Source organism: Rhinopithecus roxellana, chromosome 13 (assembly GCF_007565055.1).
Source record: "Rhinopithecus roxellana isolate Shanxi Qingling chromosome 13, ASM756505v1, whole genome shotgun sequence".
NCBI lineage: Eukaryota > Metazoa > Chordata > Mammalia > Primates > Cercopithecidae > Rhinopithecus > Rhinopithecus roxellana.
In genome coordinates, this window is record NC_044561.1 from 16769045 (window position 1) to 16793023 (window position 23979).

Genomic DNA, 23979 nt, shown 5'->3' on the forward strand with positions numbered 1-23979 from the left:
CCCCCTCCCTTGTCCATCTGATAATGCCGTGGTCTCCCAGAGTTGTTCTCTTTCCACTAGGACTCCTTTCTAACCACCTCGTTTGGGGCTCTTCCTTTGCATGCATTAATTCGCCACATCTTGATTTGTCCACAGGGTTGTGGTGCACCCCAGCTTCCTACAGTGCCCCCAGTTAGCATTCTGGTTGAGCCCTTGGTATCCAGTGCTTAGATAGCAAGGGATGCAATAGAGTCTAAGCTCTGTGGGGATGTGGTAGAAGAAGGAGCAATTGGGAGTGGGGGCTCAGGAGCCAGACAGAACTGTTCCAATCTCAGCTCTGATGTTTATGGATATTGGGACTGTAGGCAAGTAAATGACTTTGTTTCTGGCCTCATCTTCTATAAAACAGGAATCGTAATGATACCAATCTCCTGAATTGAAGGGATTAGTCAAGATGATGAATTTGACACTGTCTTGAACATAGTTTGCACTAGACAAATGTTATTAATATCATCATCATCATCATTAAATCATCACCAAAAATGAAATGGGCTAACCATGGAAGGACTGCTCCAATGAAAACAGCTCCCATTTATTGCACACCTACTATGTGCCATGTACATTTCACTTATTTACTTCTCTTAACTGCCTTACAAGGGCAATATTAGCATCCACATTATCTAGATAAGGAAACTGACCAAGAAGTGAAACCACTTCCTCTTTCTGAACCTCAATTTTCTTATCTATAAAGAGGGTGTAATTCTCCTTACATCAGGGAATTGGAATCAGGATTGAACAAAAAATCTTATGAAATTTGCCACTACAGTGTCTGGCAGAAAGGAGTTACCCAGTAGATACTAGTTAACTATGAGCACAAAAGTAGTTACACCCAGTGGGTCGAGGGCTGAAAGAGAGGCATTTACCACATACCCTGGGAACACAAAGAAGAGAGGACTTGACTTTTAGATTCTACAAGGTTGTGTTTCTCTTTCTACTTTGTGTGAAAAAGAAGCACCCAAGAGCTGTCTACAGGTATTTGTAAAATCAGCACATGGAGGAGCAAATGGACAGGTCTTGAATACAAAAACTGGAAATTGCTGAGAGTAACATTCGTTGGCTCAATCAAAGAAAAAAAATCATCTAATAATAAGAACCAGCAACAAAAGGCGGGGGGTCTGCCCTCAGGGCAGAGAGTGCCTCTGTCAGGGGTTACGATGGGGGTGCTGGATACTTCCATGCTAAGACCTCAACAGGAATTTGGAATGGGGCTTGCTTATGCAGTCATACTTTGAATTACAAATTGAACTCTTTCAGACCTGAGATCCTATCATTCTTTCTTATCTCAAGTTGCACTTAGCCCCAAAAGGAGTAGATACTCAATAAATGCTTAAGTAAAATACCCTACACACACACACACACAGACACACACATTCTGGTAGCTCCATTATCCTTCCTCATTGTGGATGCTCCACTATGTATCCCAGTTCTTTGACTCCAGTCTCTGTTTTTAAACAAATCTTTACTAAGAACTGATTCTTCATCCCTACAGGATTCTGTCTTGTTTCTTTCCAAATGAGCTTGGATCCTACCCTTCCAGTCAGACATCAAATCAGGGTTCAGATGAATCAATGGCCCCTTCAGACCTTCCCTGCCAGGGATGGCAATACACAGAGTCATTGGCAAAGTGAGCAATTTAGTGGAGGCAGCTCAAATTAGGAGGAGGCGAGTGGTTGTTTCCAAGTCTGCTGTAAAAACAAGAGGTTGGCAAGATCCCAGGCCAATGTCTCTCAAGATCCTGCATCCACCTCTGTTTCTAACATTGCGGTAGCATTCTCGGCGACAAGCCAGCCTTCCAGGGGCCCTGGGGACTGTTTCCTCCATATTAACTCTCACAGGCAGGTTATAACGGCTTCACCTCCTGGCAGAGGCATGTCTGCCAGCCTTTACCACTGATTCTTCCTGAAGTGATTTGGACCCATCTTCTCTGCTTCATTAACACAGAAGATAAACAAGGGAGTGAGTCTTGGCTGGGGGGTTGGGAGGGGCAGGCAAAAGGGATTCCTTTAAATAGCAACATCCTGGTTCAAAAATGGCTTGACTTGATTTAGACAGAAGATGTCACAAGCAGATCTGCCCCATAAAGCTAGGTACTGCTGGAAGCTTCTGCACATACAACCAGCCAACTCCTTCCTTACCCCAAATGGCCTGAGCTTGGAACCTTTTCATCTGAGGATAGTTTAGTGAAAAGAATACATTTTCATAGTGAGGAAGCTGCATTGGAGTTTGGGTTCCACCATTACTGTTTGATCTCTATGGGGCTCTTTCCTCCTAAATCTCTCTGGCTTTCTTAGCCCAGTGCCTCTCATGTGGCTTACAAGTGACTTGCTTATTACGATTGGATCAGCTACATAGCATTGCATTAAAGAGCCTGGTCTCTGGAGCCTGATAGCCAGGGTTCAAATCCCAGCCCTGCTGCTGGGTGACCTTCAGAAAGTTGCTAAACCTCTCTATGCCTTGGTTTCCCATCTGTAAGATGGGAATGATGACAACAATGCCTCATAAAGTTGCTGTGAGGGTCGTATTAATACAAGCACCGAGAACAGTGTGTAGTCCATCCCAAACCTCATGTGTTTGCTACCACTGTTATTAGCATTATCACCACTATCGTGATGTCTATTTTTTTTTTCCATCTGAGGGCATACCATCTTCAGACTTCTAACATGCACTATAAGCTAAGGCCTGGGAGTTCTCCCTAGGATGAGAAGAAAGGCAACCTCATAAAAATATTCTAACCTTACAGAACTTCAGGGAGAGGTGGAGAAGCACAGATGGGAGTAGTCAGAACAAGTGTAGGAGGTATTTGGGGGCCAGGAGTGCCTACTCCATCACTTGTACCCATCCCACCTTATCACCCATGTGTAACCCAAGAATGGCCTACCAAGGCCAGCCAAACAAGATCACAGTCATGGTTCCAAAAGTCTGAGGCAGAGATGGCCCAGTGAAGAGGCCACACCAGTGTTTTCCTTACAAAAACAAAACTTCACTAAACTGAACTAAAATTAAGTTACATTCTACCCTCAAAATAGATTCTCAGAGTCCTTCCAAAGTAGAATTGCTGGCCAACCCCAGATCCACCTATTTGGTTTGTGCATTAATCTGTCTGTATTTGCTCCAGTTTCTCCTCTGTAATTCAAATGCGTGCTATTTTGTACTCTCCTGTTTGGCAATCAGGGTTCTCCTGAGGCATTCGCTGGCCCAAGGGCCACAGGGAACAAGGGAAGTGGGGTAGGGGGAGGTTGTGGTTTTCCAATAACAGAAGACACTTTTCAAACTGGTAGCTGGCAGTATATCCAGCCATTCCTTCCACCTTGTTGTGGTGGCTGGAAGCCAGCTTTACAGATGGGCCAGGCTGGACACAGGTTGTCTGTACTCCCATTCATGCTGAAGTATGGCCCCTACACTGTCTACCCAGTGCCCCCTAACAGCCAAACCAACACAGGCGTGAACTAGGTTAGTGTCTGGAACATTGGGTTGGGTGCTGGTGAGGGTGACAATAAGAAATAGAAGTCCTATTTCTTGCTTCCACTGATGGTTAGTCTAGTGGGGAGATAAGGTTTAAAAGTTTATGGCTGGCCGGGTGTGGGGGCTCACCACTGTAATCCCAGCACTTTGGGAGGCTGAGGTGGGCAGATCACGAGGTCAAGAGATTGAGACCATCCTGGCCAGCACAGTGAAACCCCATCTCTACTAAAATACAAAAATTAGCTGGGCCTGGGGCTGCCTGTAGTCCCAGCTACTTGGGAGGCTGAGGCAGGAGAATCACTTGAACCTAGGAGGTAGAGGTTGCAGTGAGCCGAGCTTGCGCCACTGTACTCTAGCCTGGTGACAGAGCGAGACTCCAAATAAAAAAAAATTTAAAAAAACTTTATGGCTAGAGGACTTGTCTCCAAGGTACAGAAGCACCAATCAGAGAAGGGAGAGGTGAGGCTCAGCGTGAATCTCAGCCTCTGAGCCTCTCTTGTCTCTCTAGAATCTCCTTTGCTCTTAGGAAGAGAATCTGGGCTTCTAGGGATCTGGTGGTCAAAAGAAGCAAGGAAGAGGCTGGGTGTGGTGGCACATGCCTATAATCTCACCACTTTGGGAGGCCAAGGCAGGAGGATCACTTGAGCTCAGGAGTTCCAGACCAGCCTGGGCAACACAGTGAGACCTTGTCTCTATAAAAAATAGAAAATTATAAAAAATTTAAAAAATTAGCCAGGCATGGTGCCATGTATTCATAGTCTCATAGTCTCAGCTACTCAGGAGGCTGAGGTGGGAGGATTGCTTGAGCCCAGGAGTTCGAGGCTACAGTGAGCTACATCATGCCATTGCACTCCAGCCTAGGTGACAGAGCAAGACTCTGTCTCATTGAAGAAAAAAAAAGAAGAAGAAGGAGAAGAAGAAGGAGGAGGAGGAGAAGGAGGAGGAGAAGGAGGAGGAGGAGGAGAAGGAGGAGGAGGAGGAAACAAGGAAGAGATTGATTAAGGATTAAGCAGTATTTCAATGTAAAAGTATCTACAAAGAAACCAGGATGTGTGTTCTTATATAATTGGCACATTGATCCATAAATATACATGGGGCCCTCTTGAATATATTGTGCACCTGAGGAGCCAGGCATAAAGGGATATCTCTATTGAACTGTCTTTGCTTCCTTTGAATATTTGTTTGGGCAAGAGTGCTAGTAAGAACTTACAAAAGCAAGGCAAACAAGGCACACCTCTTCCACAAATATACCTTCATGCTGCCTTTCCCCACCTCCAGCTCTAGCAATGTAGACCACAGTGGCACACGTTTTGAACAAAGAACAATTTTCCAATGGCAATTGGGATTGAGTTTCCAGAAAAGCCTACTGGTGCGGCTCCAGAAACTGCACATGTGCTGTTCATCAGCATAAACAGAGTGGGGCAAGATACCCTTGAGTTGTCTTCCCTCGCTCTGTTTCTATCCCCCATCCAACCATTGTCAACCAAATCCAGATCCTTCTTCCCCGACCTGATGGTTGGACTTTCCTACTGGCGGGCTAGAAGGCTGAGCAACAATGCTACCCATTTGGCTGGTCTGGGGATCAAGGACCCTTAACTAATTAATGGGTACTAACTTGGGACTCGGGGTTCCGCCCATGCTAGCATCAAGGGAAGAGCAGTACAAATCCTCTCCATGACTTAGGAGTTGATTCATGCCATCTAGCAGGTGAGATACCACTGCCACCACACACACACATGTGCGCGCATACACACAAGCGCACACACACACGTATGCACACACATGCACGTGCACACACACACGCACACACACACACACACACACCCATTCCTGTCTCTCCAAAGGCCCCATGGAATGATTTTGCTGGTTTAAGGCATGGTTTTTAGAAGGACAGCAAGGATAAGTAAGGGACTTCTGGCTAGCGGTAGACTGCATTTCTTCAAAAGCAGAAGTCACTGTTAGTGTCAATCCCAGAGAAGGGGCTGCTCTTCGGATGGGACCCCAGCAGGCAGGCTCTAGGTAAGAAAAGCCTGGACCGTGGGCTCACATCTTGGGCCTAGACTTGGAGGAAAAGAGGGATCTGGAAGTGTTGGAATGATGCCCTCCCCATGAAAACACACCAAAAAGGAGGAAAGAGGGATCCTTGTCACCCAGCCTGTCTCACAGCCCCTTTGTGTGTATTTTATCATCTCCCACAGGATGATAAAGGGAGGGTCCTTGCTGAGGCCGGAGTGCTCACGGCAAAGGAAATAGGTCAGGGACCCACAGGGAGGTCGGCCCGGAGCCCGCCAAGCAAGTCTTTTTCCTGCCCACCTTGGACACTCCACAATGTAGCCTGCCCAAGGAGGGCAGAGCCGGGCTCTCTCACTCTTCCAGCTGCTCACCCATTCAAGAACTACAAACTGCTTGCTTTGCTTAGCATCACATCAGTGAATCTAGAGGAGAAGGAAGGGAACTAGAACATACTGATAACAACCACTACCATTTATCAAATGCCTCCTACGTGCCAAGCAAAGTGCGCATGTTCTTTAACTCTGTCCTCATGGCCACCTGGTGAGGTGGCTACTGTTGTGGCTATTCATGTCCCTACTTTCCAACTGTGGAAGATGAGGATCAGGTAGCCTGTAAGCAGTTTTGCATCCTAGTGAAAAAAAAAAAAAAGGGAGGTCCTCAGGACAGTAGACCACCTAGAAACCTTTACATGACATTCACACGGGTTGCAAAATAGTTCATAATTTTACTGCACCTCCCACTTTCACTGCAGAGGATCAGAGAAGAAGATTGATACCTAAAAGGAAGGACCCTTGATAAGCTCCCAGTGAGCCCCACATCCCTTACATCACCCACCCACAACCCTTCCCAATCACTTACACAAACGCATGTCCTCTGATTAGTAATAAAAATCTAGAAGTCATTGCCATCAGCAATATAACAGTGTATCTATCATCTGTTTAGACTCTTGTGCTCCCCAGCAAGGCTTTCATGGAATAAAAACAAATAACTTGGAAACCACAAAACCACACGCTCCCTAAGGTTTCTCCCAACACTGGAAGTCTGAGGTTAATTAGATTGATTAATTAAATGAGACAATATATACGTACAAAGGTACTTTGTAACCCTGAAGCTAGACAAATGATACACTTGTTATATTGCTGATGGTGATTACTTGTAGATTCTTAAATTTACTAATCACAGGAAAACAGCAAGAGGAATGGAAAAAAGATTCTTGTGATTCAGCATTCCCTCATCCCCCCAGGATCTTAAGAGCCTTCCTCCAGTGACGCTTCTCAAGGTCCTTCTCAGGTATCTGCTGCCTCTTTGGGGATGATTTGATGATGTCTAGGTGAGAGGAAAGGGCCTTCGGAACTAAGGATGAAAAGCAGAGGCCTGAAGGGCCTGCCTGGACTGGGTCCCTCTGATTACCAGCCTATTGATCACCGCAATCCCAACCCCCCCAAAAAATCCTCCCGAAAGACTCAGAAGCTGAAAGGACAGATCAAGAAACTAGAGAAGTGATCACGGCGTACTGGAATGAAAAACAGGCATGGAGCGCGTGGGGTCTGGGTGAAGTCGCTGCCCTGTTTCTGTGCGACCTTGGTCAAGTCACTTTCCATCCCAGCAGATAAATCGTGAGTGATAATTACCAGCCTCCAAGGGTGCCTACAATAACCTAGGCAGCCTCCCCGCAAACCTCTCCAAAGCAGGGCTTGTCAAAGTCACCCATGACCTTCTTGGTGCTCAGTCCAGTCATCGAGGAGCAGGTTCTTGGTCCTGCTATTTTCTTCCAGCTTGTGGGTCTCAGCACCATCTGCACAACTGACAGCTCCCACACTTTTGCCACCACCAACCTAGAACTCTCATGACCTTTTTTTCTTAAAAAACAAATTATATTTTTATTTTAAGTTCTGGGGTACATGTGCAGGATGTGCAGGTTTGTTACAAAGGTAAACATGTACCATAGTGGTTTGCTGCACCTGTCAACCCATCACCTAGGTATTAGGCCCAGCATGCATTAGCTATTTTTCCTAATGCTCTCCCTCCCCCTACCCTGCCCACCAGCAGGCTCCAGTGTATGTTGTTCCCCTCCCTGATGACCTTTTTACTTACATATCCCAGAGTCTACATTTAGTCTACATTTATACCTGCAAGTCTAATAAAACATCTCAAATTCGACCCATCCAACTCATGGGTCAATTTCCTGAGATTTTCCTTCTTAATATCAGGAAATTGCAGCTCGCTCCACTGCACACCCTAGCACCCAAACATGCTCTCAGGGTCTCTGACCATGCAGTTCCCTCTGTTGGAACACTCTTTCTTCACTTGGCGGGGGACCTTCTCTGATCCCTGATCCCTGATCCTGATCCATGCACATTCCTCCCCCACCTCACAATCGCTTGGCTTCCCACACTGTGCTCCGTCAGACACTGGCCACCATCTGACATTATGCATTAACTTGCTTCTTTACTGATCGTCTCTCCCCATTAAAATGTAAGCCTCCCCTGGGCAGCAGGTTCTTTGCTTTACCTATTGCTGTAGCCAAAGCTGCCCGAAGAGTGCCTGGCACATAACAGGTACCTCATATGTATTTGCTGAATATGGGAAGCTAAGTGTGATTTCATGTACAAAGTGTCACACACAAAGGGTGATTTAAAAACAGATAAATAACTCCTGTGCAAGCTCTGCCAAATGGCCAATTTTTCTGAGTCTTATTCAATCAAAAGGGGATAATAGCAATTCTCGGTTCACAGGGTCAGATACACAACTGTTCAGCAACCAGGAAGGTGCCTGAGTGCTAGACATATATAGGGATACAGGGATAAATAAGGCTCCTAGGAACTCAAGGGCTAGAGGTAAGAGAGACTGGCAATGAGACTCAACTAAGGCAGGCTCAGCAATATAAGCAAGGACGGAAAGCCAGGACAGAGCCAAGAGGAGATGAAGTCCGTCTCAGAGGAGGGGTGTCAGGGAAGCGCCCTGGAGATGACATCAGATCTGAGCATCACCCCATCCTGCAGAAGAGACTCAGTTTGCTGCGTCTGAATCCAGAGGAGGCAGAAGTCTGGACCCGATCTGGGTAGGGGGAGGTAAGGACAGCAGCTGGAAACGAGGCAGAATCACAGCCGGGCTCTGAGCAAAGCCAGAGCCGATCTCCCGCCTTTCCAGGAAGATGATGACCCCCCCCTCCCACTGCAAGAGCATGGGGGCTGGGGGCTGGGGGTGGGGAGCGGCGAGCAGCCTGAGTGAAGAGGAACTCTCCTCTCTCTTCAGACAAGTCCCACAAATAGGCTCTTCCTGCATCCTACCCCGGTCCCCCCGGGCCCTTCTCTCTTGTCCATTTCAAAGGCCCTTTTTGTTGATGTCAAAGCCAAGGCCAGACCGTTAACATGCACTCCCCATCAAGATAAGGAGTCCCAGTTCAAAGCCTGTCCTGACTAACTCTTTCCGTTAAGTAAAAATATTAATCTTGGTTTTATTTAAGCAGGTTTTTTTGGCAAGAAATGAACGCCTGTGGCTAAAAATAAACCCAAAGACACACACTCAGACAATCTGGAAAGCTGCAAATCATTTCAACCCAAGTTTCCATCTCAGGGAAAGCTATTAAACCCGGAGGATATGAAAACCTCCCTGCCCAGAGACTCCTGTTTCTCAGTGCCTGCCTTGTGTTCCGGGGTCCCCAGGGCAGGTCTGTCCTGGGGATGCCCTGTCCTGGACCTCTCGGGGGAGAGGAGGAGGGGCCTTTGTGAGCTCCTGGCTCTCCTCACCTTGTGAGCAGGATGGGTTTCTGCTTGAGCGGTCTGGGAAACACTCAGGGCCCCTGCTGACGTCTGTTGCAGATGAAATGAAGGGGCCACGGAGGGGAGGGAAGGAAACAGGCTCAGGAAGGTCAGGCTTCCTGGAACTTTGAGATTACCCAAAAGAACAGAGCACAAAAATTAGCATCCCATGCTGGTGTTCATGTGTTAAGGGGCGACCTCAATTTTACACAATGAAATGACAAAATTTAAGAGGAGTCTCTCCTTATAGGTATATGCTAGACTTGGGATGAATGCATTTGATGTTTAATCTAATTGCTTAAAGTCAGCCACTCTTGATTTCTTCCTGGGGCCACCAGTAATTTGGGAGAAAGGTACAGATCCCTTGGCCTGGGACAGAGCGAAAGTCCCAGGGCTGGCTGATTCCTGGATTCAGGGCCGACTTACCTGGGGAGGGAGGACTTTGAATCTCAGAATGGTGATGGTGTTTCTGTGACCTGGGTTTCTAAGGGTCCAGTGAGGCGACTGCCCCAAAGTGTTCACCAAGCATGATTAGCATCACTGAGGCTTTTACTCTGCAAAGGGCTGTCAGGTGGGAAATGTCAAAGCCCCAAAGGATAGACAGTGGGAAACACAGTCCTTCTTCCGTAAGTCCCTCACATTCTCCCAGGAACAAATGGGATCCACAACCCTCATTTACATCCTCACCTACACCTTCCTTGGGTTTGCAGTATCTACAGGACTATTCTGCATAGCTCGATGACATATATGGCTCTCCAGAGCTGGGACCATAACTCAAATGCTATCATCACTCTAAAGCTTCCAGCCCCCATCCCTATATGAACCTGTCTTAACGATGCCCCTTGCCTGGGTGAGAATCACTTCCTCCCCGTGCATCTGCCTGTACCTTTGGCTTCCTGCAAGACCCACCCATCTGAAATGCCACTTCCTCCAGGAAGCCTTCTGTCCACCCCAGGCCAAGCTAGTCCACCTCTCTTCTGCTTGGTTTCCCTCTCTTTCTTCCAGCACGTGTTCTTCTTTAATGATTGGTTCCTTGGACACTCACTAGCATCACTAATTACCAGATGGCAGGGACTGCATCTGGGACTCCAACACCTGGCATAGAGCCTAGATTGTGGCCAGGGTTCCCAAAAATGTTGAATGAATGAATTAATGAGGCTGTGGGAGGGCACCAAAGGTAATACAATAACGAAGACGGGGATGGTTTTGTATTTGGCTTCTTGGAGCGCTGGGTCAGGAGTCCTTGTTCCATAGGGTTACTCAGAAAAGGAAGGGACGAGTAAAAATGTGATCTGGAGAGGCCGAATACGGACATTGTTCCAAAATATTGAAGACTGACCTCCAAAAAGAGGCAAGTCACAGGACCCTATTACAGGAGAACCCCATGAACTTGTTGATGTGTCTGTGGGAGGACAGCACCCAAATGCTACCAACACACGAAGAACCCAAGGCTCAGCACCCTAAGGAAGTCAGTGGTGACACCAAAATTAGCCCCAGGAGTCTCCACCCAAGGCACTCCTTGCTAGACCTGCTGGCTCCTCTGCAGGCCCTCCGGCCTCCAGCTGCCCCTCTTCCTTGTGGTAGCACTCAGGAAATATGTGGCAGACTGTTTCTTCAGGCCCCATCTCCAGGTCCCGTGTCCCTCTCTGCCATAGTGTTAGTTGTTTGTTTTATTTTGCCCACCCCCCTCCTCCTTCTCCTCAAATATACTTGAAATTCATTGATTCACTTGTCTGCTGTTTATTCACAAGTATTTCAGGAAGCATCTCAGATCCTGTGCTGTGTCTTGGGAATTCAGTAATAAGCAGGTAGACAAAGTTCCTACCTTTAATAACCTTATTTTACTCTTGTGAGACAAGAAGACAGGCAGTTATAGTCCAGGGAGCCACAGGAGCATGCAGCAGACACATCTGGCCAGCCTGGAAGTGCCGGAGGGCGACATCCTGACTGAGCTGGGATTAGAGAATCACTAGAGACAGTTAAGAGAAAGAGAAAGGAAAGGATCTTCTGGTCATGGCTGGAGCAGAGGCAGAGGCCTGGAGGCTGGAGAGTCCGGCCCATTGGCAAGACAGAAAACAGAGAGTTCAACAAAGTACAGGGGTGCCTTGCAGTAGGCGATAATTCCCAGCTTGGTCGGTTGGGTCTTGCTGCATCATGGGATAGTGCCATTTATTAGGTGGACTTCTCCCTGAGGCTAGTGATAAAGACTTATCACTCTGTCACTGCCCATAGCCTTTAGGATTGCATGTATCCAAATGGGCACCCAAACAGTCCATTGATGGGAGGCCCCCGAAGCCCCAAGAAACCCCTAGAAACAAGTCTGAGTCTTTGCATCAGACCCCCAAATGATCTCATTCCAGTGCACATTTCATTTCTAATCTTCAAAGTTAATATTTAATGCTTCTCTTTCTCTCTCTGTACCCTCTCTCCCTTCAAGCCCTTTAACCTCTTGGAGTGGTTTAACGCCCTGGGTGTTTTGGCTGGGCATCTGTGCTGTGCTCTGAGGAGACACCAAGTTTAAGGGGGCACACCGACCTCTCAAAAGCTCAAGCCCACTCAGGGGTCAGAGGCGCTGACTTGCTCAGTGTCATGCAAGTGCACTCGGTGAGGGGGGCTGAGACCACCCCCAATCCCCTGAGAGTGGTCCAGCCTCTCCACGGGGGCCCATGGGAAACTTTATCCCACACAAGTGGCCACCAGAATAGCAGCATGGTCTTCAACCACAGCCCCTTTGAAGCAGTGCCCGGAAAAATACCATACTCTCAAACGGTTCTCAGAACTTCCAGCTTTCAGGTCGGGGCATTCGTGAAGCCCAAACAGCTGGCAACATCTCAGGAGCCATCTATAGCATTTTATTTTTCTCCTTATTGGGATTTGGTGTGCTAGGAGAGCTGAGGGACTCTGGCATAGGCCTAGGAGCAGGTCCACCGTTAGCCAAAGGACCACCCTCCTTTGCACACCAGACCTGCAGATGCAGCCTTTGCAGACAGCAAATCTGTTCCCAGAATGCACCAGCAGTGGGCAGCAGACTTTCTTGTGGTTTGAACAAGAGCCAATGGCTGCTCTGTCCCTGGAGTTTACACAGCACAGATGCCAAGGAGACCCTGGTACATCTATAACTTATCCTTCATGTGGCTTTTAAAATAGTGTAGGCTTTCTTCACCTTTAAGTTCCACAAGCTTGAAGGTCGTGGACGCCCAGGGACATAGTTTGGAAGGCCCACCTGCTGTAGCAGGTATCCCCTACCCAGGCTCACTCAGCACCTCCCCGCCAGCTCACAACCACGTCACTCACATAGTGGGCACTCAGGTAGAAACAGGTATGAGAAAAATGAGCCCATTCATAGGTCTTCAAGCCCTAAGACCATTATCAGGAATCAGTAACACTGAGGGTACGGAGGAATGATTACAGATAAGATCCAAGTCCTTTTAAGGAAACCTTCGTTTTAAATAAAATAAATAAGTAAAGAATGCTAACTGCTGCCCTCTTTGGTCAAAGTGGGTAATGGCAGAACTATAAAGCCAGTCTCTGTTATTTCTGAACCACCTGTCCTCATCTTGAAGTGTGACAGGGAGATGGAGTCATCAATAAAGAAGGAAAAGCCCATCTATTCTGTGAACATCTTGTTTGCAATCACGGTGCCTAAACCTCTTATTCATTCAGTAAATATTCATTGAGTGCTTACTATGTGCCAGGCACTGTGTCAGGGGCAGAGACAGAAAAGTGAACAAGACAGACACACCTTACAAACAGTATAATCTTACTCTTCAAACCAACTCCCAAAATGTGTAGCTTTATTTCCACTGAGCATAGAAAGAAAACAAGTCTCAGGTTATAACGTTAAGAAACTTGTCAAAGGTCACACAGTTAGGAATCCAAATATGCCCAGCAGCAAAGCGCATCCTCTTTCTACTCCTAAACAATTTACAAATCTGCAACACCCCACCAAGTCAAATGCATTGGAAATGCAGAGATAGGGAAAATTCCCAAGTCTGAATTAGGAGAGAAGGGCTTGTATAAGTCACAGATGGTGAGAACTTTGAGGTGGAGTTAACTCCCCATAACTCTTGTAATGTCTAAGAATCTCATCCACTGGTGAAGTCTGTATTCAAATCTCCACTTACAGACTGGGTGGGCCCCAGGGCTCTCAAGGTCAGGTTGAGGGTACCTTGGCTTGCAGACAAAGGGCAGGAAGAGAGAAGTCCAGTAACTGACCTCAAGCCCCATGGTTTGAGGACAGGGAGCTCAGGCCTTTGCACCAAAGAGAATGGCAAGGGGCGAACAAGTATACTTTTCTAGATGTCTCATCGGCAGCCCTGGTCTAAAGCTCTCAGTTGCAAAGCCTTGGGGCCTTTGCACATGCCATTCTATCTGCATGACACCCTCTTCTGCTCCCCATTACCTATCAACTGCCACTCATACTTCACATTTAAAATCAAAGGACACTCCCTCACATAAAGCCATCCCCAGCCACCTCCTGCAAACATGAGACTAGAACAGAACCCCTGTTTTGTATTCTCAGGGGCCCTAGTGTGTATGTAACTATATGTTTGTAGATTCATTTGAATCACGTCTCATCCTCTTTTATCCCTGCCCCCACACACTCACTAAATTCTGCCGAAATTACTTTGCTCACCACTGTATCTAACGGCAACATCTCACAGTGTCCGGAACATAGTAGGTACTCAGTAAATAGTTGCTGGGTGAAATAAGACATCTTTTCCATCTTGGCCCTTATTGATTGCTTCCTAAGAGGAGTCTATCACCCTGCCTTTCTCTACTGTGCACTCTGTCACCCAGTATGTGCAATTAGCTGCAACATTCCAATGCCAATTCCGTTGCATGAGCTGACTCAGAAGAATGTATAGGGTTTTGATCATGGAAAGAAAAGAAAGATGGTCCAGGCAATGGAAACAGCACAAACAAGGGCACAGCAATCAGACCAAGCCTGGCATGTCGGAGGTCACATGGCTGAGGACTGCAAAGACCGTGGCTGGAGAGAAGAAGAGGCCACTAGTTCATTGTGACCGAAGGGAACGTCCAGTTCCCTGGGTGACAGAAGCTTGGATGGAGGATTCTTTAAGACTGTTCCACAGACTAGGTCTGCTGTGGATCCAGTCATTTCTGGGTCTCATGCAGACCCCTCTCCAGGTGCCAGGATGGTATCCTGTACCAGATAGGAATCCTGTTTTCTGGGTTTATGGGCCACCCGGAGTGCACCTCTCCCCACAAAGCATAGGGCCAGCTGTACTCTTTGAAGGAGGACTGTAATGAAAAACTGCACATGCCTGCTTCTGGACACTAGAGTCCTCTAGAGCAATCGCCATACCACAAAGTATCTGCAAAGCATACACAGCGCCAGCCACTTCCCCCTGCCACCTCCACTGCACATCTGAAAGCTGGCGGGGTTTTGCTTAAGTGACCATTGGCCGCATGTAACACTTCTGACTCTGCCTGCCCATGGGAGTCTCCTATCAAAAGGAGGGCTCGACCGGGTGCAGTGGCTCATGCCTGTAATCCCAGCACTTTGGGAGGCCAAGGCTGATCACCTGAGGTCAGGAGTTCGAGACCAACCTGACCAACATGGTGGAACCCCGTCTCTACTAAAAAAAAAAAAAAAAAAAAAATTTAGCCGGCCATGGTGGTGGAGGCCTATAATCCCAGCTACTTGGGAGGCTGAGGCAGGAGAATGGCTTGAACCTGGGAGGCGGAGGCTGCAGTGAACCGAGATTGTGCCACTGCACCACTGCACTCCAGCCTGGGTGACAAGAGTGAGACTCCATCTCAAAAAAAAAAAAAAAAAAAAAAAAGGGTAGGCTCATGTAGTGAAGCACACCTCCAACCCCTGTTGCTAGATGTTCCTGGCTGGAACAAATTGGAATACATTTTCCATTATATGCCAGTGCTCTTGGAGGATAAGCAATGGGAATACCAGTGATGAACACATTTGGTCAAACACTGACACAGAAAGCAGGAGGATGGTCATGTGGGTAGTTCCCCACTTTCCCTAATTATAAAAATCCTATTGTCAATGATTACAATACTAATTATAATACTGTTATTAGTTACAATAGGTGCCATTAGCTATCAGGCGCTTTCCATGCATGATCAGTGCTAAATGCTTTCCATGGATTTTCCCATTTGAGCCTCACTAAGGCCCTATGAAGTAAATGTTGTCATGAGCCCATCTTTTAGAAATCAAGGCCTGTAAAGAAGAAGTGACTCTCCCCAGATCATCTCATGAGGAAGTGGTGGACGTAGCATGCCAGTCCAGGCAGCCTGAATTGGGAGCCCCTACTTTTCATCTCTGGGTCCTGCCTGCCTTCCAGAAGGACACGTTTAACTATAGCACAGTGGCATGGGCACATTTCACAGGCCACAGACTTTAGGTTGGGTGGGACCTTCAGGGTCACTCAGTGTAAGCTCCTTTGAATTTCTTCTACAGTCCCATCCCAAGGTGAAACTGCCCGGTGTGCAACCATCTCTGACCTAGGTCAGCCTGTTCCATGTCAAGCCATTTTTTTGACTGTAAAAAAATTCTCCTTTGGACTGCCTCCCTGTGGCTTTCTCCCACCTAGGTGACATCTTGGGCTTACAAAAAAACAAGATATTTGAAAAGAAGGGTCATGTTTCCCAAATCAGCTCCAGGATAAATATTTTCATAGATTAGGATGGTCTCCCTGCTTATGACATGGTCCCATGTCCTTCGACCATCTCAGTCTTGCTGGGGGCCAATGGCTCTGCCACTAATCAGTATACAAGGTTGAGAGTTCACCTTCCCCACTTGGAATCTTTTTACTGCTGGTAGGACAGCTTGAGACTTCACCATCGTCTATTTAAATACTTCTTCTAGGCCGGGCGCGGTGGCTCAAGCCTGTAATCCCAGCACTTTGGGAGGCCGAGACGGGCGGATCACGAGGTCAGGAGATCGAGACCATCCTGGCTCACACGGTGAAACCCCGTCTCTACTAAAAATACAAAAACTAGCCGGGCGAGGTGGCGGGCGCCTGTAGTCCCAGCTACTCGGGAGGCTGAGGCAGGAGAATGGTGTAAACCCGGGAGGCGGAGCTTGCAGTGAGCTGAGATCTGGCCACTGCACTCCAGTCCGGGCGACAGAGCGAGACTCCGCCTCAAAAAAAATAAATAAATAAATAAATAAATAAATACTTCTTCTAGTGTTAAAAAATGTGTTAAAAAGGTAGATCTTGCTGGGCGTGGTGGCTCATGCCTATAATCTCAGGACTTTGGGAGGTCAGCGCAGGTGAATCCCTTGAGCTCAGGAGCTTGAGAGCAGCCTGGGCAGCAAGGTAAAACCCTGTCTCTATGAAAAATATGAAAAAAAATTAGCTGGGCATGGTAGTATGTACTTGTAGTCCCAGCTACTTGGGAGGCTGAGGGAAAAGGATCACTTGAGCCTAGGAAGTTGAGACTGCAGGGAGCCAATATCGTGCCACTGCACTCCAGCTGAGTGACAGAGTGGGACTCCATCTCAGAAAAAAAGAGGGGCAAGTATATCTCATGTTAAGTATTATCACAATAAAATAAAATAAAATAAAATAAAATAAAATACCCGAGGGTTTTCAAACCAGATTCTGTCTCCCAACTTTGATGTGATTTAGTAAATAACTCTACCTACTCTACTAAATAAATGTACTCATCTGGGTGGCCAAGTACAATAGTTTTTTTGGAAAAAAAAACAACCCAGGCTTATTACGTAGAAAGTATTGAATAGCAAGAGGAGCCCTGGGCCAGGAGTTGGAAGCTAGATTCTCTTTCTGTTTTTTTCCATTCATTTTCCATGTGAGTTTGACAAATCATTTCCTCCTGGAGCCCTTGTTTTTTATTGTACAAAATGAACATGTTGGACCGGACATATTCTAGTGTCCCAATTAACCCTAGAATCTAAGAGTCCGATCACTTTATATTTCTAACTCATGCATTTCCCCTGTGTTCCACTTTCTCTTCATTGTAATGGTCCAAGTTGTCACGTGCTCCCTGTTTGCTATGTTCTAAAAATAACATTTCTGTAAAGTCAAACTTGAGTAAGACATTAGCATTCTTCAGCTGCCTCTTCTAGCTTTGTCTTCAGCCTCTCTCTTGGCCTGGGATCTGTCTGGATGATCTGCACTTACCAAAACTGGGGACAGAAACAAGTACAGAGTGGGCCCCTAATCACCCCACCTGGTCTATCAGCTGCATATTCAAACTGAGAGGGGCCCATTTGCTAACTAGTGGGACATTGCTGATCTGTGACAATGCTGACAGCCTGCCATGCCTGTCCTGCTTGCCCCTGAGGAGGGCTCATTATTCAGCTCCTTGCCTCAATTTTAATGCCCCTCAACAATCTGTTTTCTTCATTCACCACTGTCTTTTTTTGGTGGAGGTAGTGGGGAACAGTGACATCCCATTTTCCAGGCTGACAGTCCAGCCAAGGGTAAATTAGTAACAATGTAAACAAACCTGGGATAACTTCACAGCTTAGAGTGCATTAGGAGAGCACTGGACATTAATGCCAGGCAGGGAGGGGCAGGTGGATCCTGGTGTTAATGCCAAGTAAGGTCTTTTGCTCTGGCTCTGCCTGTTCTGAAATCTACATACAGAAGAATTCTAAAGAATGCCAAGAAGATGAGGGCTTCTGCCTTCAATCTTCCAATTATATGCTAATCCTTGGTAATAAAAATGCTTCCAGGATAGCATCTCCATGGGGACCAGGCTCTACTGCCCCCCGACCCCGACCCCCACATATCAAGTGGAGATGTGCACAGCCATGAAGATGAAAATCCAGCCCCGCTGCCCTGATCATCTGGCTTCGAAGTAGCTGAAACAGCTCTCACAGACAAGTAGACTCTTCAGATGGTATCAGCCCACTCTCACGTTCTGAGTTAACTTGAAACAATTCGCCTCTCCTCTGGGTCCCTTCAATTCCAGGGACACCATCCAGCCCTATCCTCCGTCTTAAAAATGACAGAGCACCTTGGATGGCTGATTTCAAACATTCTTTGAGAACCTCAGAAAAAGGTGTTTTTAAAACAGGAAGGAGCTCTCTTCTGCCTCAGGCTCCCACACCCTCCTGAAGCACGTGCTTCAGGCATAAGTGCCACGCTGCCCCCGTGATCTCAACTTCAACCTCTGCCCAACCTGAGCCTTGCCAGCCTGCATCCCAGCACGGAAGCTGCTGTTTTCGAAACAGAAGGAATATTCAATACTTTTCACCCTGTCAATATTTTTACCTTCATTTTTCTCCTCTTCCCCCACCCCTGTGCCCCTGGTTGGGGGGGCGGGGGGAGTGAAAAACACACACACACACACACATTTTTTTAAGGCTAAACAAAAACAAAACCCCATCCAGGCTGAGGCCAGCAGATCGCGGTGTTCTGGGTGGATTTTGCTACGTGCCAGCAAAGACCATCAGCAGGATTTGCAGGAAACACCTTGCGGAATCCACTGGGAGAAGCCAGGGGCCGCAGAGAAGCATGAGGCGGATACACTTGCAGTCCATGTGACTGGCTGGTTCCCCAGGCCTGGGTACAGGAAACAACTGTGGGATTCCAGGGCCCTGTGGGGGCAGACACACAGCAGTTGGGGGGCGGCGGGGAAGGGGAGGGCTGTGGATCCCTCTGGTGTTTTCCAACGAGAATTCCTTTAACTTGCCTATCTATTCCCAGCTGCCTGTGCATGACCTGTGCGGAGGGTACACAATAAGAAAGGTCACAGGCAACTTCCCAAGAGCTTCCGTTCCAGGATTTGGCTGAAGCTCTGTTCCTGTGAAAGAGGGGCACACGGGGCAAAGACATGAGGATTTGGGCACCAGAGAACCTGGGGTTGAATCTCAGCTCCAGCTCCTCCTAGCTATAGACTGTCGGGCAAAGCATTTAACTTCTTTTCAGCTTGAAAAGCGAGATGCAATCATACAAGGCTTATAGGATGTTACAGGCATTAAGGGAGATACTCCCCTTGAGGTACTTAGCACAGTGCCTGGTGCAAAGTAAACACTCAGCGAACAGCAGCAGTGATTACTGTTTTGTGAGAGGCCCCCTTTCCCAAGGCAGTGAAGAGGCTAGAGGGCAGTGGGAAAAAGGACGAAGGGGTTCCAAGAAGAGAGAAAAGAAAATGCAAAGTACTAGCTGGGACCCATATGGGGCCGTGCAAGCTCACAGCAGCCTGGCTGCCAACCTTCCTCCTCCTGAAATGTCGGCTGCCCCACTTACTCTTGTTTGGAGCATTTCAGTTTCAGGTCAGGTTGGAGCGAGGGACATTGACTGGTATCAGTCCAAGTGCAGTGAACACCCCAGAGCAGTGCAGAGAGAGGCCCAGGAAGAGGCAGGGAGAGGAGGCGTCACTGGAAAATGCTCATTTCTCATTTAAGTCCTTCAGGGTTGCGTCTTGGTCCCATTCTACCCAAGGGTGGGGTCTAGTTTGGTTGGGCCAAAAATGTCAGAGTGCATGGTGAAGCCTGTCAACAAACCTTCCTTCTGGAGGAGCTGTGGGTGTGGGAAGCCAGCACTGATGTGCAGAGCGAGAAATGAGAGCTATGGAATTGGCAGGCCTGCCTGGGCCAGGGTCGGTGCCCGGGGACTGGCATTGTCCTGGCTGGAGGAGGGAATAGCCAGTGGCCAGCAGTCTGTGAAGAGGCTGGGGTAGAATGAAGGCCAGACCCAGGCCAATTAGGGTCTGATGAAATCCAGGGCCGTTTTTCATGAAACAGGAGGCGGGCGGCCCCGCTGCAGTGGGGATGCTGGCTAGATAGAGCATCTGGCACCGATCAATTCCCAGGCCAAGAAGCGAGCCTACATGTGGGTGCAAATGAAATGCCGAAGGCCCGGGGCCCCTGCCCCCTCTGTCTTTGCCGTAATGAAGTGCCAATTGGGAGCCAGCTGGGCAAAGGGGACATGTTTCCTTGCTGCGTCCACTGTTTGGTAACAATTACGGGCATTCTTTCGGCACCAACAGGAACAGTAAGCTGGGGGAGCAATTCTTTGAACCACCAGGCATGATCATGAAAGGAGGGTTTAGATCAAAGAGGGGATCGGTAATGTTCAACGCACCTCATGTGTCTCTGGCCTGGGACTGAAGCCGGCAATGGGGTGGGGGAGCTGCTAAGAAGTGCCGAGTTGAATTAAGCAGTTCCTCTTTCATCCCTGCCCGTCTTCTTCAGCGGTACCCTCTGAGAGTAGAAATGGTGCCAGTTTCAGCTGGTTCCATGTGCCAAGTTCAAGTCCGCTATAGGGAGGAGGCTGGTAGTCTCCTCCAACCCTCAAGCCCGCCCCTGGGGCAGTGGGGAGGTAAGGACCAATGTACCCAAGATCCTTGTTTTTGTCTTTCCCCTCCTCATTGTGGGGCCCCCCAATGAGAGGGGAAGAGTGTGAATCTCCTTATGTGACTGTCTCCCCCAAGCTTGGGTGATGTACTCTTCAGCCCCTACACCCCTCCCCACCGCTGGCTCCAGCACTGACTCTGGGAAGGCTCAGTCCAGCGTGCTGATGAGGCAAACATGGGGAAGGAAAGAGCTCCGTCTCTCCCAGAACCGGCCAAGAAGTCTACAGTGGGTAGGCAAGGACTCCCGCTGGATGGGGAAACCTTGGTTCTAACTGCCTGGACCACTAACGCATGGGGTAGCATCAAGCAGGTCGCTTCCTGTTCCTGGGCCTGTTTCCCGAACTGGGAAGCAAAGAGACCAAATAAAGGCCCTTAAAGTCTGTGCATGGGTATGCCCTGCCTGTGGTCTAGAAAGCTCATCTAGAAGAGAAGAAAAGACTTCTTTCAGTTCTGCGCCTTCTTTCTCGGGTGCATAGCATCCAGCCAGGGGCTGGATCTCTGACCTTTTTCTGAGGCTGGCTCTAACACAGCAGCCGGCAGATGGCAGAATTTTTTAGAGGCCTGTATCTCTGAAAGATTTGCTACTTCACATCAACATAAAAGAATGTTGACCTGAGAAGCTGTCTGCTCCTAAGTGGCCCCGTAAGAACTTTCCCTCTTGAGTTTCACCCACTTGAAGGCTGGAGCACAGGAGCTAAGTTTGAGTCCAGCATAGTCACTCACTAGCTGGGAAGCCAGGGCAAGACACTTCACTTGTCTGAGCCTCAATTTCCTAGCTGTCAAAGGGCATTCTTTCCTGCATTTAACAAATGTTAGAGTTTCAAGTATCTTCTAGGTGGTGAACAAAACAAACAAGGTCTCTACTCTCCTGGTGCCTAAGTAATGGAGGAGGAATCAGACCAAACAATAAAACAAATACCCAATATGATGTCAGGTGCTAGGAGGCAAGGGGGAATAGAGAAGGAGGCTGGTAGGAGGGGAAGGGAGGCACAGAAGGCCTCTCTACGAAGGTGACATTTGAGCTGAGACCTTCATGATGAGAAGGGGCCGGCCAGTGAGTATCTGGGGGATGAGGTGTTCCTGGAAGAGAGGACAGCAAGTTCAAAAGAGACAGTGACAAACTTGGAGCCTGGAGCATTTGAGGAATAGCTAGAAGTGTGTGGCAACAGCAAGGCCAAGGGAGACAGAAGCCAGATCCCGTAGAAACTTCTAGAGCTTGCTAAGGAATTAAGAAGCCACTGGAGGGCGTTGAGCAGGACATCGGCGGAGATGCGACTGGTATTTTTTAAAGTTCATTGTTTGTTGGAGAAGGGATTGTAGGGGAGTGGGCATAAAAGCAAGGGAGTTCATAATAGTCATAACCACCTCTCCCTTGCCCATCTACCCTGGGGTCATTGTAAAGCTCACATGAGATTCATGCTGACACCTAGAAAAGCCCAGAGGCACGGGAGGAGGTAGATCTCATCACGTGTTTTAAAATCCATTTGTACAAGTAGGAGCTTGCAGGGACTGGCACCAGGGTGTTTGGAACTGTGTTCCTGTATAGATTTCAAGGAAACGGGGTAGGGTGGCAGATTTCTGCCCTGCCTGAGCTATGCAGCTGTCCAGGCCCAGATGAATTCACATATTTAAACTGGGATCTTTGCTATAGGCCACGCCTGGCTCTGTTTTTGCTGCTGGTGCCGGACAGGGGTAAGCTAACACCCAGCAATGTGGAGAAGCTGACACTCCACGCAAAGTCACTCGCTGAATTCCTGGCCAAAGCTCATCTCTCCTGCCCTCACTTTCAGAGCTGGGAAGGAAAGAGCAGGAGAGGCTGGAGATTTATTCACTCGGGGATTTTTAACTTCAGAGCAGGCCTCTGCCTGGACAGTGATCAGCAAAACTCCAGCATTCCACTGAGCAAATCTCAGTACTCAGAGCAGCAGGGATTGAAAGCATCTTGGGTTCCAGCTTGCCTCCATCAGCTGGAGTTTGGAGCTGGAGGCCTGGATTCAAATCCTGTCTCTGCCTCTAGGTTCCCTCAAGTGGAATAAGAAGATCAGTGGCAGCAGGCTCCTAGGGTTGTCATGGGGATCAAGTGGGAGAGCAGAATGCAAAAACCCTGCTTAATGCCTGCTACATGCGCTCACTCCCCCATGAACTCATTCTGAGTGGCAGGCTTGGGACTGGACAGTGGATGCCCTGGTGCCTGGTAAACGTTCACAGAATCTGAAGACATGTAGTACATTTTATTCCAGCTCAGATGTAATGCTATCTAAGATGCCAGGAAGTTCAGAGAAGAGAATGGTCAACATGATGACACACAGTGAATATCTAGTTGGTTTTTTTTTCTTTTAAAGCGTTAACTTCTCAAGATTCTGCCTGTCATCTGTACAATGCAGATACTGAAATTTCCCAAAATTTAACAAAATGGGACTGAGGTTATCTGGTTTTCTACTTTCTCCATGCTCTTTATTTGCTTACATTATTACCTTTTTAAATTTTATTTATTTATTTATTTTTGAGATGGAGTTTGCTCTGTCTCCCAGGCTATTGTGCAGTGGCACAATCTCAGCTCACCACAACCTCTGCCTCCCGGGTCAAGCAATTCTCCTGCCTCAGCCTTCTGAGTGGCTGGGATTATAGGTGTCCCCACTACGCCCAGCTAATTTCTTGTATTTTTAGTAGAGATGGAGTTTCATCATGTTGACCAGGCTGGTCTTGAACTCCTGATCTCAAGTGATGCTGCTGCCTCAGCCTCCCAAAGTGCTGGAATTACAGGTGTGAGCCACCACGCTGGGCTTATTATTTCCTTTTAAACTTAAGTAATACAATTTCACTAAAGAAAGGTTGGGAAAAAAAGAAGTCAACAAACAAAAACCTATAAAATAATTGTGTAAATGACTTAAACTCCCACTGTCCAGTTCTAACTATGCTTTATATTTATATTACCTTCAAGACTTTACCCTATGCTAATACAAACTTGTGGATATGTCCCCCGCTAATAGAATCATACAAAATGTGCTTGGTGATCTGGTTTATTTCAATCCCACTATATCAGTTCATATAGCTCTGCCTCATCCCTTTGAATGGCTATGTTGTTTTCAATTGCATAGATACAGAAATGTTAGTTGGATGCTTTTATAAACAACTCTATGATAAACATCCTTGTGTGTTTATATCTGTATATACACATATGTACAGATAAATATTTATTATATATAGAAGCATACACACACATACACATCTTTTTTTTTTTTTTTTTTGACACAGAACCTCACTCTGTCGCCCAGGCTGGAGTGCAGTGGCACAATCTTGGTTCACTGCAACCTCTGCCTCTCGGGTTCAAGCGATTCTCTGCCTCAGCCTCCCAAGTAGCTGGGATTACAGGGATTATAGGCGCTCG

At 47.7% G+C, this 23979-nt stretch overlaps 2 protein-coding genes across 3 annotated transcripts in view; one reads left to right on the forward strand and one right to left on the reverse strand.

Moving 5' to 3' along the window:
- SYN3 (synapsin III) overlaps positions 1-23979 on the forward strand; it is a 547449-nt gene that overhangs the window by 202196 nt on the left and 321274 nt on the right. The gene's annotated exons all lie outside the window — the stretch shown is intronic.
- The window catches only part of TIMP3 (TIMP metallopeptidase inhibitor 3), a 61963-nt gene that overhangs the window by 13970 nt on the left and 24014 nt on the right, over positions 1-23979 (reverse strand). The gene's annotated exons all lie outside the window — the stretch shown is intronic.